This window comes from Myotis myotis, unplaced genomic scaffold (genome assembly GCF_014108235.1).
Source record: "Myotis myotis isolate mMyoMyo1 unplaced genomic scaffold, mMyoMyo1.p scaffold_m19_p_12, whole genome shotgun sequence".
NCBI lineage: Eukaryota > Metazoa > Chordata > Mammalia > Chiroptera > Vespertilionidae > Myotis > Myotis myotis.
In genome coordinates, this window is record NW_023416316.1 from 53,919,086 (window position 1) to 53,935,575 (window position 16,490).

At 37.5% G+C, this 16,490-nt stretch overlaps 1 pseudogene; it reads left to right on the top strand.

Annotated features, from left to right (window-relative positions):
- Positions 1-11,478: 11,478 nt before the first annotated feature.
- On the top strand, positions 11,479-13,144 carry LOC118666831 (annotated as a pseudogene).
- The last annotated feature ends 3,346 nt before the right edge of the window (positions 13,145-16,490 follow it).

The window sequence follows — 16,490 nt, forward strand, 5'->3', positions numbered from 1 at the left end:
CCTTTTGACTATCTCTGTTGTTGATTTTCCTTTTAATCCATCTTGTGCAATGTCAATAAATCTTCCAAAAATGCAAAATTTATACTAGAATATATCTTTCTTAAAACATTTAATTATTTCCTAAACATTTAAAGAGTTTACCTTTAAAAAAAATTTTAAATTTACTGATTTATATGTTATATAAATATATGTGTGTATAAGTAATATATAATACTTATAATACACTACAGGGTATGGGGCAAAAGAAGGTTTACATATGAAATAAAGTTTATTCTTATATTATTTTCCATCTGAACTGTAAACCTACTTTTGCTGCACCCAGTATATATAACTGTCACAATTCTAAGACATTCAATTTTCAACCTATATTTATAGAATAATCTTTTACTCTCTGTTTTTGCCTCATCTTACTCAAGTATCCGATTATACTGAATTATTTGCTGTCACCTGCATCTGATATTAGCTTTCCATGCTTTTGTTTATATTGACACTTCTTCACTGATGGCATCCTATTCCTCCTTTAAGGCTCAACTCAAGTATCACCAACTCAACTTTCAAGACTTAAATGTAACGTAAACCTGGAAGTCTCTCAATCATACCAATGTGCTTCCAAAGCACTGCACATTTGTGCCATACGTGACATTTTATCATCTTATTTCTTCATGTGCCTATTGTGTTTATCATTCAGCCCTAACATAGTCCTGGAACACAGTAAGCGAATACTAAAGGTTTATAAATCCATAAACTATACTAAGATGGCACAGAGGAACTATTACTTGTATTTAACAGAAGAAGCATATTCCAAAAGTGAAAGTGACTTGCTGAGGCTACAGACTAACTCCTAGAAGATATTAACACCTATTACGAGCACATGAGAAAGCTGGCTTCCCAAGTGTTCCTACCTTTCTCGTGATGGGTAGCAGGAACTGAAGAATGACAAGGCTGGGGATGGGGGTGAGGGAGGTTAAGTATGTGCAAGGAATACCAGGGCAAAGTTACAGGGACTGAATTATGAATGCTTAAGTTTTATGACCACAAATCTCAAACATCTCTGCGAATTCCTTTTCATAATTTCTTGGTCAATTGAGACAGCTGTTTCACATCTCCCCTTTACCCTCCATCACTCTTCAGGCACCTCCTCACTCACCAACGCTGACCCTTCTTCCTTCAATAAAATAAGTAGAAGTAGCTGCATCACAGGCTTATTGCAAGTAAGATGGGTGAACAAATACACATATGATAAGGGAGTAAGGGTGATCTTATTTTGACATGTGGACTGCAGTGATGACAAAGGCTTAACATCTTGACTGGGAACAAGGGGTTGGTCTCACTTTCTGTCCTTACTCTGTATCACTGCTCCCCTCCCCACCCCCAGATAATGTTGCCAGAGAGAGAACAAGATCTCAGATATACTGCTGTCTTGGATCATTTTAACTAGTTCTCTGGATCAATGTTTATAAAAACAGAAAGAATAATGACAGGAAGAGACATGAAAGAATGTGTGAGACTTACAGTGACTAAAAGAAGATGGAGCATTTCATAACTAATTGGATCTTCTGTTGCCACATGATGAAAAGAAGCAGCTCTTTATTTCTTAGAATTCTTTAGGATAATGCATACTTTTTAGTAGTTAGATTTCCTTTCAGTGCCTGTACGGGATGATAGGGCCACTGAGACTTAGGGGAGAGTCTGGGTGACAGTATTGCTCACTGAGATCTGTACTTTATACAGTTTAGAAATCACCTCTTCAATTGTACTGGCTTATAAGACTGTCTACTCCCTCAAACTGTGGATTTATGTGTATTCCCAACACCTAGCACACTGCTAAATACATAGTAGATATTCAATAATGCTTATAGAGTGAATGCATGTTCTAGAAGTTGGGTGAAACTTCAATTCAGAATGAAACAGAATGCACCCCATTTTAAGGAAAGTTATCAATTTGAAATCATTACATTATTGATATGATTTGCATAGGACCTCATAAGACAAAAATTCAACTAGAAGCAGTGCTGAAAACTGAATACCAACATTATTCATTATCTAATGTGAGAATTAAACTTTCAGAACAAACTGCTATGTTATGGCTTGATCTTTTCATATTTTAAAAAAGCTCAGGAAAAACCACAATTTAATAACTACTTTCACCCTAAGATGCCACTACTAAGTAGATTTAATTCGTATCTGTGAGATTTACTGTATTGTTCATCAGAAATTTCTTCAGAAAAATGGATTATTATTTCTTCAGTGTGTTTCAACATTAATACTAGTAGGTTTGTAGCCATGACCTGGAATACTTGTAGTGTAGGAAGAAGGGACAAATTGAGAGTTTCCTGCATAATGTTTTCCTCTTTGATGCTGGTTCATTTATAACTTTTTTGATGTAGTTTTAAGGTGACATTGCCAGATCTAAGCATTTTCACATAAAATAAAAATTTACTTTAATCAAGGTGAAAGCACAAGGAAATGACTTTCCCTTAAGTCATCGCTTTTTACTTCTGTGGGTGCATGTTTTCCACTTCCTGTGGGATTGGCAATGCAGTCTATGATGTTTATCCTTAGCTTCTTACATCTCTGAGAGCCTTATAAGGCTCTGCATATGATATACTTGGTTGGTTTATTATAAACAGGACATACTCCAAAGAAAAAAGGCTTATCATATTTTCTAACTGATCTTGAGTGGATCAAACTAGTCCCTGCTATTTAGAGCAAGTTCAAATATTTAGCCTTGCCAAACACAGGGTTTCTAATATTTTAACATAATGTTTAATGTTGCCTAACTTTGTTTGAATATTGCTGAAGGATCCAGTCAAAGGAAATCCATAATTCTTTTAGATTCACAACATAAGGCTTAAAGAAAAAGACATTTGCAATTATTTCTATCTTACAGGAGATTCTAATTTTGCATCAATTTCCTATATGTAAGGCAATTCACCTTTTTATTAGGAATTTCTCTCTTATCCAATAGGATTGTGCTCACATAGAGAACCTTGGGATGCAGTAAGTGGATACTAATGGCAGGTTCTAACAAGGAACTCAAGTGATTACTGGCTATGAGTAAATGCCTGGGCCTCTACTCTTACTCAGAGCTCATTCACTGACCTGTTGATTCAGCTGGGCTCTTTGAATACCTAAATCCAATAGACTTCTGCGTTTCAGTAAGGCTTTAGCTTTTTAGTCAAGAGAAACCTGAGTGTGAAGTAGAAAATGTGTGGAAGCTGGCACAGGGACCGCTGTTTCCATTCCCTTCATTAGAAGTGAGATATTTTTGTGGTTTACAAGAACGTCAAACCCGTGATCTGGCAGAGACCTGCCATTCTAGATTGATTTTGCATCAGGCTTATTTGGCACATCAATAGTCATTTATATGGATTCTACTTTTCCAACTCTTAAACATTACTCTTTGACTACTTATAGGAATCTGCCTCAGTCTCTCCATAATTCTGTTCAGGTTATGCTGTTTAGTTAATCAGGTTTGTCTTCTCTATCTTCTTTTCTTCCCACCTTTCTCTGTGGGCAGCCCAACTCCCAATGTAGGCTCTCAGACACTTCATTCTTTTATTTGTCGAGGAAGAACTGCAGGTTATCCAGGGTGCAGATGGATGAGGGTATGAGGAAGCCAGAAGAGTTTTCATGTTAAGTTGATATAATCCAAAAAGTAAATGGAGGGAAAACTTTCCCACAGTCATGATTCACTTTCTACATGTGCAAATATTTAAGTTGTAGGTGGTATTTTCAGAATTTACAACCAAACTCAGATCTCCAAGTTTCCCACAGGCAGACTTCGCTATGTTTAATGGTTTAGGAGTTCATGCTTATCTAGTTAGCTAATTAGTTAGTTAGCTATATACAAAACTAATATCTTGTCTACCAAAAGTTAGAGAGTAAACACATCTCAGAGGAAATAAGCAGACCTGGGCAAAACCCCCCAGCTCTATCAATAGATTTTTATACATAAGCAAGTTCAATTTAGCACTTTAACATTCCGGGATTTATTCTCTTCTTTAAAGAAGGAAATAATTCTGGTCTGTTAGGTGTGAGAGAAATCTAGAAGTGATATCTATCAACACATTGATAGGGTCATTTTGCTGGTCAAGTTACAAAGGCGGGCATCTCTTCTGCCCCTGTGGCTCCATATGGATCCTGAAACTTGATTGATGAAAATAACGTCCTAGCTTAGAAGACCACTCTTTGAAGATTATGGTACTACTTTTAAAAGTTGCTATGAATAACAATTAAGAAAATAGTTAAAATACAATACAGTGTACCTCAGACAGTGGACTCTTAGTTAATGTTAACCTTTCTTGTTTATGATGTTAATAATTACAATCATGCTAATAAGCTGTGATGCAAATATATGGGTTGTAATCAAAATGCTGTGAAGCTAATAGATTGGACACCTGGGAGCAGGACACTGGTCAGATCATCATAGTCTGGAGTTTGGCCTTAGCCTATTGGCGCAGTAGTAACACAATGTTGGTTCCTACTAAGGGATGATTCACAACTTCCAAACTCACAAATAAACTTAACAAGTTACAACGAGAAATGTAATTATCACTCACAATAATCCTACTAGTCACAATTTAATTCAGCAAAAGAAATCAGGGTAAACTACGGTTCATAAGACAGTGGAAACAGAACCAAGGTAGAAAGCTGTGCGAACTTAAAGGTGAAGGCTACCACACTTTATTAAGCTGATGAATCCACAGCCACTATTAGAATTAATTTACCAAATGGAGAGGACAACGTATAACATAGAAGAAACAGAACTTTCTATCACCTAGTTACTGCTGGTGACTCACAATCGATGGGTCTTATTATTTTTTCTCCACCTTTTCTAATATCCACGTTGGCAAGTTTCCTTCCATTGCCACTCATTCTTTCTTCCTTTCTTTTGTTCTTCCTTTTGCTTTACACATTTTTCTTTTTCCCTCTCTTTTTTTTTTTTTTTAAGGCAGAATAAAACACATTTCAATCACCTACAACTTGTATATGTTAATAGAGCCATTCTTGTTTAATCCTGGTCAGTGACCCTGGCTATTCAAGATTCACATACTGACTTTGTGAGTTGTATTTACAGTTGACTAATCTCATTAAATATACAATGATTTTGTCTGATTTGTTTCTTGCAGAGAAGATGAACTTAATATTCTGGAGGTAACATGCTTTACTCACACCATGTATATCAGGAATGTACTCCTTAATAGGTCAATTAAACACATAATGCATCTGAAGTGTACCATCCCCACAGAAATTAGTGACTGACATGTAATAATTTTCAAGGCTTCAGCATTGAACCTAAGACACTAGAAACCTAGGTCCTCTGCACCTCCCAATGCTCCTACTATCCCCAGCTTTCATGGCCCAGCTAGCCAGTCATGGTGGCTCCCAGGTCTGAGGGTGATTAGATTCCACACTGAAAAAGAACAGGACCCGTCGGTAGGCTTCTGACCAGGAACTCCTCTATCGGCTTCCCTTTTCACTGAGCTTTATGACACCCAGGCAGAATTTTTGTTTTGTTTTTTGTTAATCCTCTCCTGAGGATATTTTTCCATTGATTTCCCGAGAGAGTGGAGAGAGAGGGAAAGACAGAGAAATATCGATGTGAGAGAAACACATTGATTGGTTGCCTCCTGCATGCGCCCCAACCAGGGCCCAGGCCAGGGAGGAGCCTGCAACAGAGGTAAGTGCCCTTAACTGGAATTGAACCCAGGACCCATGGGTCCACAGGCCAATGCTCTATCCACTGAGCCAAGCCAGCTAGGGCAGAAATTTTTATTTTCCTTACCCACTGTGACCTAGTCTAGAGATTCCTATATAGAACTCTTTAATTTATTCTAAAGTAATTTTATTTGAGTAACAATAGCCTCTACCTCCACATGATTATGAAGGAGGGGAGGATTAAAACAATATAATACAAGAAATTATTTAAGAGTTCCTGAAAAATATTAAATGCTCAATAATCCTCTTCTTCCCTTATACACTGAACAATAAGGACTATGAAAGTGATATTACATTCCCAGCACTTAGCACCGTGCCCAGAAGATGGTCAGTGGTCAAAAATAGTGGCTGAATGAATAAATGTACAATGAAAGGGAAAGAGGAATCAACACACCCTTTCACGTGACTTAGAGTCCCAGGGCCCTTTGTCCTTTTCCACCACAGGACCCCAAAGGAGAGGAGTGAACATCGCCTGGGAAAAGGTGACCTTGCCCAACACTGTTAGCGCTAGCATGAAAGGTGTTGTTTTCTTTTATTTAAATCTTAAATTCTTATAGAATTTTTAATACAAAAATTATGTTTTCAGCTACTCCATCACACCTTATTCTTATGGGTATCTGTGTTCATCTTTATGCTTACCCTCTGGCATCACACCTTTACCCTAGGAGTTTAGAACAGTTATGACAGGGGCAGGCACTTGGAATCCAAGTCTTTTGAAGTTTCATACCATGGAATTGGGCTCCTCTGGCAATCTTACACCGACAAATATACAGACTGTTAAAACTCATCAGAATGAGCACTGTGTGTGTAAATTGGAACTCAATGAAAATTATTTTTTTTAAAAAGTACATATGTTGTTTTGAATCCTCCGAATCATCTCATGGGAAAAGCAGACATCATCATGTTTAAGAAATCTGCCACATTATTCTGTGCATGGGGCTTATAGTAACTTACATTTTTAAAAATGCTAATCTTGTACTACATCCATTCTCCCTCCTATACGGCATGAGCACAGATACCTCCAGGTAATTACGGACGGTGGAGGCAAATGATAGGTCATGTATGCAGGGTACTGGCATCTAGACTGACCCAGGAAATAAGATACTGAGTCAGCACAACTGTGGCTTATTTTTAAGAACAATGACCTAGCAGGCATTTAGAATCCAGGTCTTTTGATGTCTCCAGCATCAACCATTAGTTTGTAAGGCATCCGAATGACCAGTATTTATATTATTTGGCCGTCTACTGGATCCTCAGTTACATCCGTCTGAGACAGGGAAAGTAATAAAGCCAAAGCTAAATTACAGAGACCACTGTGGAGAGACAGCCCCTCATTAGAGGATGAAACAAAATATTAGAGAGCTCACCGAGGGTGACCCGGACTTCCGAAATTAGCAGGTGAAAACCCAAAAGTCCAGCGATTGTGCTCTATCGTCTGTCAGCAAAAACCACTTTCTTTGCTGGTTTTTTTTTTCATGTCTTCAATTTTCAAAGATTAGTTTAAGATTACAGGAGGCAGTGAGTTTTAATTAAAAGTAGATTGAATAGATTAGTGGACTGGAAAATGGAACAGAGCCCTGATGCTTAATACAGTCAATTATTACTAATATTTCTTGTAGTTTCATGAATTCATACTGTTCTACGGCTAAGCCCTACTTTTATTATCTTGTATTTCAAATGTAGTATATGTATTTACAGATACATTTCATGGATCCCTCCTTTAATTACAGCTGTTTAAATTATTTTGTTAGAAGTCTTTATTAAACAAAAATATCATATCTAATCCTTGATAGCACATTGTTATTAACAGAAGTTAATAATTCTGTAGAAGGCTTACTATCTAATTAATAAAAGATTGTGCTTTAAGGAGGAAGGCAATCACAATTTCAGTTATTTCATAGCAACGGTAGGAGAGGAAGCTGGTTAGGAATGTTGGGTTATTGCTTATGGAAGAAAGGAGAGATGACATTGGTTATCCCAAAGGGAGCTATTTTGTGAAGATGAGACAAGAGTCTAACTGCATTAGGAGACAAGATCTTAATGATTACCCACGTAATCACATTATGAACATGATATTTAAATACTGGGGCTCTAAAAATAGCTGAATATTTGAATAACAGACAAGGTTGTAACTGTTATTGAAAATTAAGTTAGATACATGCAATTTATTATTTGGTATTATTTTCCTTCCTTTTTCTATCATATATTTTCCCCTTATTTTCTGGTATAAGTTAACCAAATCACCAATTATTTATTGAATGCTTATTTTGGGGAGGCATTCTGGTAGGCACTGTGGTAACCTTGCCATCAAATGGCTCATAAATTCACTGGCGTTGGGAAGTGGGAGAAAATAAACACAGTAAAAACTGAGTGGCCAGACAAGACATAGATGCACAAAACAGCAGGTGAAATGTCCCAAGGCAGCTCCTGCCTCACTGCCTGGGGAACCCTTCGCATGTTCCCTGCAATTCAGAGGTGCCAGTGATCACTTCAACCTTGGAGGATGACCGAGGGATTCACTTACTTTACATTTTAATTTATTTGTACTGAAGTATATTAATGATGTAGAAACATGTGCATGGTAAGTATTCCTTCTACAAGTTTTCACAATTAGATACATCCAGAAACCACTAGCAAAACAAGACGTTAAATATTTCCATCACCCCAGAAAGATCTCTCACAACCCTTTCTAGCCAATCCCGTATCTCCCTTAGAGGTAGCATTTCTTGATTTCTATCACCATAAATTAGTTTTTCCTATTTGAACTTATATAAATGTGATCATAGAATATAACTTCTTTTAATTTTGGTTTCTTTGGATCAACAGATTCATCCAAGATTCATCCATGTTGTAGATATTCAGGGTGGGGCAAAAGTAGGTTTACCGTTGTATGGAAAATAATACAATAATTAGTAAATAATAATACAAGAATAATCTCTGTTTCATATTCTCACATCTCTAAAACTACATTTGCCCCACCCTGTATTTAGTACATTCTAATGCTAATAAAAATGAATAAGTTCTAATAATTTCCTTTCTAATGCTAAGTAGTTATGCTCTTAGTTTCTTGGTTATCTGTCCCATGAAGTACTTAAAACAATATTAGTTTTCTACTGAAACATAACAAATCACAATAAACTATTATTTCATAATTCTTTAAGTCAGGCTTAGGCTCAGGTGGGCTTCACTAAGTCCTCTGTTCGGGGTCCGGAAGGCCTAAGGCCTAGGAGCTAACCTGCTGGGCTTTCATATGGAACCCAGGGAATATCCCACTCTTGGGTTATTGGAAGAATTCAGTTCCCTGTGACTATAGGTCTGAGAGTCCCATTTCCTGGCTGGCAGTTAGCTGGGGTACCCTTTTGGCTCCTAGACAACACCTGTATTCCTTATCATTTAACTCCCCTCTCCCCCATCTTCAAGCCAACAGAGGCCCATCAAATCCTGTGCTTAGAATCTGATTTTCCCTTTGCCCTCCTCTTCTGACAGCAACTGGAGAAAATTCTTTGCTTTTAAAGTCTCCTCTTCAAAGGTCAAGTCTGCCATACAGTAAAGCATTAACAATCATGGGAGTGATATCACAATCACATGCTCTGGGTAGTTCAGGCTGTGAAATCTTGGGGGCCCTACCTAGGAATTGTGACTAGTACATTAACTGGAATTATCGTCTCAATTTATTTATTTAAATGATTGAAAAGTGGCTGGAGGAGTGAGCGGGGGGCAGCAAAGGTTGATAGTACAGGTCAAAGAGCATCACCCTGGTCTGGACAGGACTGAGAACTCCAGACTAGAAAGAAACCCAGGAAACACCTCATATATGGCCATTTGTAAAACACCAGGCAGAAGGATTTACAATCTGTTGGAGACTTTTGGAACACTTAATTATAAAGTGATAAGAGCACAGCAACTAAGTGAGCCAGAAGAGGAAGGAAAATACCTGCTATTAGAACAAAGAAGTCTAACAGGAAATGAAGCGTAATCAGAGAACAATATCTGGCTAAGCAATAAACTCACTTACATAATCACATTAAGCAGACATCCAGTACTGATTTAACCAAATTATGGTCTATTTTTACTGGGAAAATGGAAGAAGGAAAAAGGGGATATGTGATATAAGACTGCTAAGATTAAATCTTCCATAATGTAAGGTAAACAGAAATTGGTAAATAAAGAGATATATCTAATTTTAAAATATGAACATAAATGACAGCATAAATTAAAAGAATTTGAGTAGGTGGTGATGAGGTAGGGCAGAGGGCTTTTCTTTTCCATTATAAAATGTGTGCTACTTGAATATTAAAGCGACATAGATTTAAAAATACAAATTACTAAAAAGAAAGATAGCATGCATGCAGACATTTCATGTTTCAACAATTACCCAAATATATTTAACTCATAATCTAAACAGAACTGAGCTTTTGTACTCTAAGATTTTTTTAAAAATTGTATTAGTTTTAGCAACTTTATCTCATTTTAATTTTTTTGCTGTTGTTAATGATTAAAATAATTTTAAATCACCTCTACAGAAATTCATTTTTTAATGTATCTCACTTCTCTTCAATCACATCAGCTTGCAGGGGATTGGATATGGGAAGTGAGATTAAAAACTGCATCAAAGTTGTGGAAGAAGCAGACTATAAAAAGGGCCTTCAGAACAAAGAAAGAAGCCTTTTTAGGCTCAATATTTTAAGTAGACTGATTCAGGGGTTATACATTCTGGGAACATTGAATTCTAGACTTCAGCCATCCCCTGAGCCAGGTCCACCTATAACAGGTACAGGGGTTCTTTAACCTGGGGCTTCACGAAGGCAACACAAGGATTTGTCTAGACTCGCAGTGGTTATCAACCTTCTGGCCCTTTAAATACAGTTCCTCATGTTGTGACCCAACCATAAAATTATTTTCGTTGCTACTTCCTAACTGTAATGTTGCTACTGTTATGAATCGTAATGTAAATTACTGATATGCAGGATGGTCTTAGGCGACCCCTGTGAAAGGGTCGTTCGACCACCAAAGGGGTTGCGACCCACAGGTTGAGAACCACTGGTCTAGAGTGAACACTCATTAACAAGAACCACACACTGGCTTTCTTATGCCTGTATATATTCCAATAAAGAGAACTGATTCAGTGTGAGGTTTATCAGGCTCTAGTTTCGCTTCACCAAGTAACCAATGACAGCCCTCCACACTTCTCTGCTGAGAAAGTAATTCTACTCCTGCCTGGATCCTCTGTGTTGTCCAGGCTCTTCTCACACATGTTCCAGGTCTGCTCTGGTATGACTGCAACTTGCTTCACAGCCCCTCTACTCATCCAAATCACTCTCTCTGGAAATCACTGCCTCATGATACGGATCCCTGTTTCTCTAATCCTAGTGCTTTATGCAGCCTTTTCAAAGCTCTGTCTATTCTTTGCAATCATGTTGTTGTGAAATGTGGCATTTCCTATGTATCACCATTAAGCATTTCCTAAGCAAGGTGACTTAGGACATTACCATTTAATCTCTTCTTGCATGGGATCTTACTGGTAGCATAATTATGGGATACCTAGGAGACATTAAATGGTAATGTTCTAAGTTACTCTGCTTATAATTATAGGCAGCTAATTTATATTATATATTTAACTGAATAAATATATACCAAGAAGTTATATTAGGCTCTGAAATGATGAATGAGATGCGCTGTCTGGCCTCAAAAATCATAGAGCTGAGAAGAGAACAACAATTAAGGAGGCGGTTTTAACCCAGTTTCTCGTGTGCCGTAATGCAGAGGGCCACACGAGCTCGGGTAGCACCTGAGAGGGACACTGAACACAGGCGTAAGAGGGGGTGCGAGGTGGCTTTCTCAAGAGGCCACCCTGACTCTGATCATTATTTCGAACAATATTCCTTGATGTAGGAAAAGAAAATCCACTTTATTTCTAACTTCTTCTCCTCTTACAGAGGTCCCACTGAACTCCCAACTCACAAACTCTCCCACCTTCCTTCCTGGCATGACATCCCATTAGAACCTAGATTCTCAGCGGATTTGGAAAGAGATTGTTCCGTGTAGGGAACACGCAGTCTCAGCTTATGTGTAAAGACTCATGTCACCGAGTCCAGCATTTGCTGGCCACTCCACACTAGCATTTTAAAAAAACAAATAGCAAACACACAAAACTTCCACGTCTTAGGGAAACACAACAGACGTGCTTCCAGTTTGCTCTGCCGCTCTCAATGGTCGGGAGCTGACAGCTGCAGCAGGAATCTCACTGTCAGTTCCTACCTTTCTCGACTCCCTATAAGAAAAGAATGGCGTCTTTACAATTCTTTTCACACAACCTCTTGGCCCACATGAGCAAATCGAACTTTTAAAATGACTGCATCTTTTCGAGTTACGTGGAGACAGAAAACATTTACACTATAAACTATAAAATACCAGAAATTCCACTGGAGCAGTACCCTGTGCGTGTGAATACTTTTCCCCCCAAGGCCGAATATTCTGCAAACTGGTGCCTGTTTAAAGAATTTGGAATAGCTCACTGGAAGACAAAAAACAGAACTAACTTTTCAAGCTCCAATCCAGCACAAGAAACAGCAGGGAAACTTATGAGTCAAAAATTAAGGGAGAGAAAAAAGGAGGCAGCTGATTGCCTACACTCCACTGTTAAATACAATGATGCAGAAAAGTGCTAAAATGTCCTATCTAAAGAAACTTGACCTTGAAAAACCTGGGCCTGCACAGGTGGTGGGGCAGAGTATGGGGACAATGGGCCCCACAGCAAGTGCAAGTTGTGTGGCCAGAGGGATGGCTTTGGGGAAGAGGTGGGGGCAAGTGTGGCCTCTTTACCTCATTGGGCTGCCCAGACATTGCACAGGCGACTGGCTCCAGATGATCTGAACTCCAGAGCTTGTCTTTGATCACCCATAGGAAATGGTTACAGCAGCTGCGATGCAGAAATACTCAAGCCCTGTGAACCCAAGTATGGAGTTGATGTACTGGGCAGACACATAGATGCCTCTGGAAAGTTGCACAGCCATATATGTCCCAGCATAGAGAGGGGCCTGCCTTCCATAATGAAATCTCTTACTGAGCAGTTAGGAATAAACTTATGTGTAAGAACATTCTATAGTTGATTCTGTAGAAAAAATAATGGAACTTAAATCCATTAATATATCATGTACACACATGTTTTCAGTAGCAACCATATCTTCAGGATCCAGAAAATTAAAAAACCATAATCATTGTGAAAAGAGTCAGTCTCAGTAGTTATCTCAAAGGACTGATGGCAAGTACTATATCTTCAAACACTACTAAAGACCAGGAAACAATGAAATGTATAATAAATGCTGAGATTTAAGAATTGGCAGCTTTGGCAAGAGGGAGCATGAGGACACCAGTGGCAGAAGCAGCATTTGACAGGACGAAAGCTGGTGTACCAGGCCCCTGAGTCTCTGCTAGCTGGCAATATATTTATTTATTTTAAAAATACAACCATATTTAGGTGACTTTTTTTATAAGCTGAAGAAAGGCTATGTGACTTTTCATCGGAACAAAGAGGTGCAGGGTATCTAAATAAAAGGGATTCTTCCAAAAAATAGTAAAATAAGAAACTTGATCTCATGTATAAGATTTAACTTAAAAATTACCTCCATCACCTACCATAGCACCTCATACTCAAATGCATAAATTGGAAGGAGCAAAATCTCTAAAGCTTTAGTCTTGTATATATCAAAGGTCTTAAATTCTCGATGGCCTGGAAGCTAAGAGGAGCTCCTTTTGACATGCATATGTACCTACCAAGGTGGGTCAGATGCAAGGGATCATATCCTAGTGGTAAGGTTGAGGAACTAAGGAGAAGCAACTAGGTCAGCATCCCAATGGCAACTCTGGAGAGATGAGAGTATAAGGAAGAGAAGAGCGGAAGTAGGGAGCAGATTCTTGCGAAGAGTCTGAGGCTGACTTTGGTTGAGGATAAAACCAAACCACCTTTCTAGGATGCTTACAAGGTACAAAGGGAGGAGGTCCATGGCCAGAGGAGGAATACCTGTGATAGACACCACCTCCTGGATGGTCAAAATTATTGCTTTCATTCTAGAAACAATTTTTAAATGTGAACTTTGACATTTCCTGCTAATTTGTAGAGTTAAATAACTTGGTGGTTCTTTTTAAAAAATATTTATTTGAATAGCTGCATGAAAGAATCTCATTTGAATACAATATGTCGCATATGCTCTCTCTCATTAGTAGGAAGAGAATAAAGAAAGCATCTACAGAATAAAATATATATGGAACATCTGTTTAATCTCCAGTACAATTTTATCACCAATCTAGAATGCTACTAGATGTACCAGATACTAACATCAAAGCAAAATGAAATATCTAAGGTTGGCTCAATGGATCTTTTGGGTACTTCTGTGACAGAGGCAGGAATGGTGGCAGAGAGGCTGCTCAATTTTTACTATATTGCTAGAGGTAATTAACAATATTTACCAGAATAAAAAGTATATTCACCTTTCTACTTACTAACAGAGCTAAAGTTACAGCGATTAGTGAGTTTCTTATTTCTAAAAACTCAAGTTCCTGATTCATTTTTCTCTTAATGTAGTTTCCAAACTACATTATATTAAATAGCAGTGCATATTATATTACTTAGTGAAGTTTATTTCAATGACAAATCTCCATTGCTAGAGCACACTCCTAAAAACCAAGATGTGGGATGGCCTTGGTGTGATACCTAATAAGTGTAATCCAGTCAACAAATGGGTACACAAAATTCAGTTTAAAACCACCCACTTAAATTAATAAAATATTTCCATATAAATAAGTGAAACTATTTTCAAAAGGGTTGTGGGAGGATGGTAGCAGAAGTGACATAATTTGTTGTTGTTTCTTTTCTGAATAAAAATAAAAATTAATATGATAGTAAAAAATTCGATAGTCAACATCTACAACAGACCTAGGTGACAAGGAATTGTCATAGATACAAAAATACAAATAGAAAACAACAAATAGCAATATATCTAAGATATAGAGTATCAGTGACTTTGCAAAAGAAAGCAAAGAGAAGACAAGGAACCTGTCAAAATGCTACCAGGTACAACTGGAATCTAATGGGTCATTTTGAGCAAAGAAATAGTAACTGGGAGAGGATACTGAGGTTGCAATTTGCAGGCTGGAGCAAGAGGACTTTGAGAAATTCTGATGGTAGTCTGACTCTGGACCCCAAAACTTCCTAAAACTAACTGGCAGTACATACCCTCCCAGGATGACTTCCCTCACTCTGAACAACTGTTAGAAACAGAATTCAAACTAACTGCTACAGAGATGATAATGTCTAAAAGGGAAAAAATAAATTTTAAAAATAAATAAAATGGGCAGGGTATAGAGAAGGAAGACTTCAGAAAATATAAAGCCATCTATTTTATTACTTTGTAAAACAAGAACTCTGGAGCGGCTCTGTTGATTATACAATTTGAACTCTGGCTACCCCACATTGTTATATGCTATATTTGTAAACCAAGCATTTGTTTTGAAAACTTGGAAAGAAAAAAAAAAAGTAAAATATTTAATTAATAATTTTGTATCCATTTACATTGAATTATATTAATTAATGTTTTGTACTGATAATACATTGGTTTTAATAAACATTTTTTTATATAATCAATACTTTTAATATTTAATTAATACACTTACATGGTCTTCAGATAATATTATAGACATTGGGGTTAAATAACACAGTATTAAAATTAATTTCACCCCAAAATATTAATTTCACCCACTTTTTATTTTTTTTAATGTGACTACTTGAAAATTTAAAATTATATATGTGTTTATTATAATAGAAGTTCCAGGAAACAAAGCAAATAAAGATCATTAGAAAACAATATAGAAATGTAAATACTGACTAAATATTGGCATTAAAGGGATTAATCTGTATTGTAATGATTCTAAAAGGATATTTGTTTTTTAGCCTTAGCTGGTTTGGCTCAGTGGATAGCGCGTCAGCCTGCGGACTGGAGTCCCAGGTTCAATTTCAGTCAACAGCACATGTCTGGGTTGCAGGGTCAATCCCCAATAGGGGGCATGAGGGAGGCAGACGATTAATGATTCTCATCATTGATGTTTCTATCTCTCTTTCCCTCTCTCTTCCTCTCTGAAAAATCAAAAAAATATATATACTTTAAAAAAAGATGTTTATCTTTTAGAGATACATACAAAAATGTTTATAGATGAAATGACAAGACATGGAGAGAGAGTTGCGAGAAGTAGGTGGAAGGTTATAGGAAACCATATTGGTCATGAACTCATCACACTAAGTGAATGGTAGGTACACACAGATTCGCAATATGCCGGGAGCCGGTCCATCCTTGCTGTTTCAAGGGACCTGGCATATATGGCATACTGTTCTTAATATGTTTGCTCACCTTGGCACTATGTGTTTTAACCAAGGTCTCCTCTCTGAGAAAGGTTGTTTCCCCAGGTAGGGATTTTCCCCTGAAGTTAGGGAGGGAATAAAACCTCTTAACTAAGTGCCAGGCGGGTAATTAATCACTTTAACTACGAACAATCGTGCTTAAGCTACATAATCTTTACTCCCTGGAATGAAGATAAGAAACGCCCTAACCTTTGTAATAGAGATTGATAGGATTGAATCAACTGGTATAAATACAGATGCAACAAGACAGCAAGACAGAATTTAGAACACAGAACTAAGAAGACAGAACCTACACAGAACCTAGAGACAGAAGAACTTCGCTGGAGAGAACATGGCAAAAGATCTTGGACTGAACCTG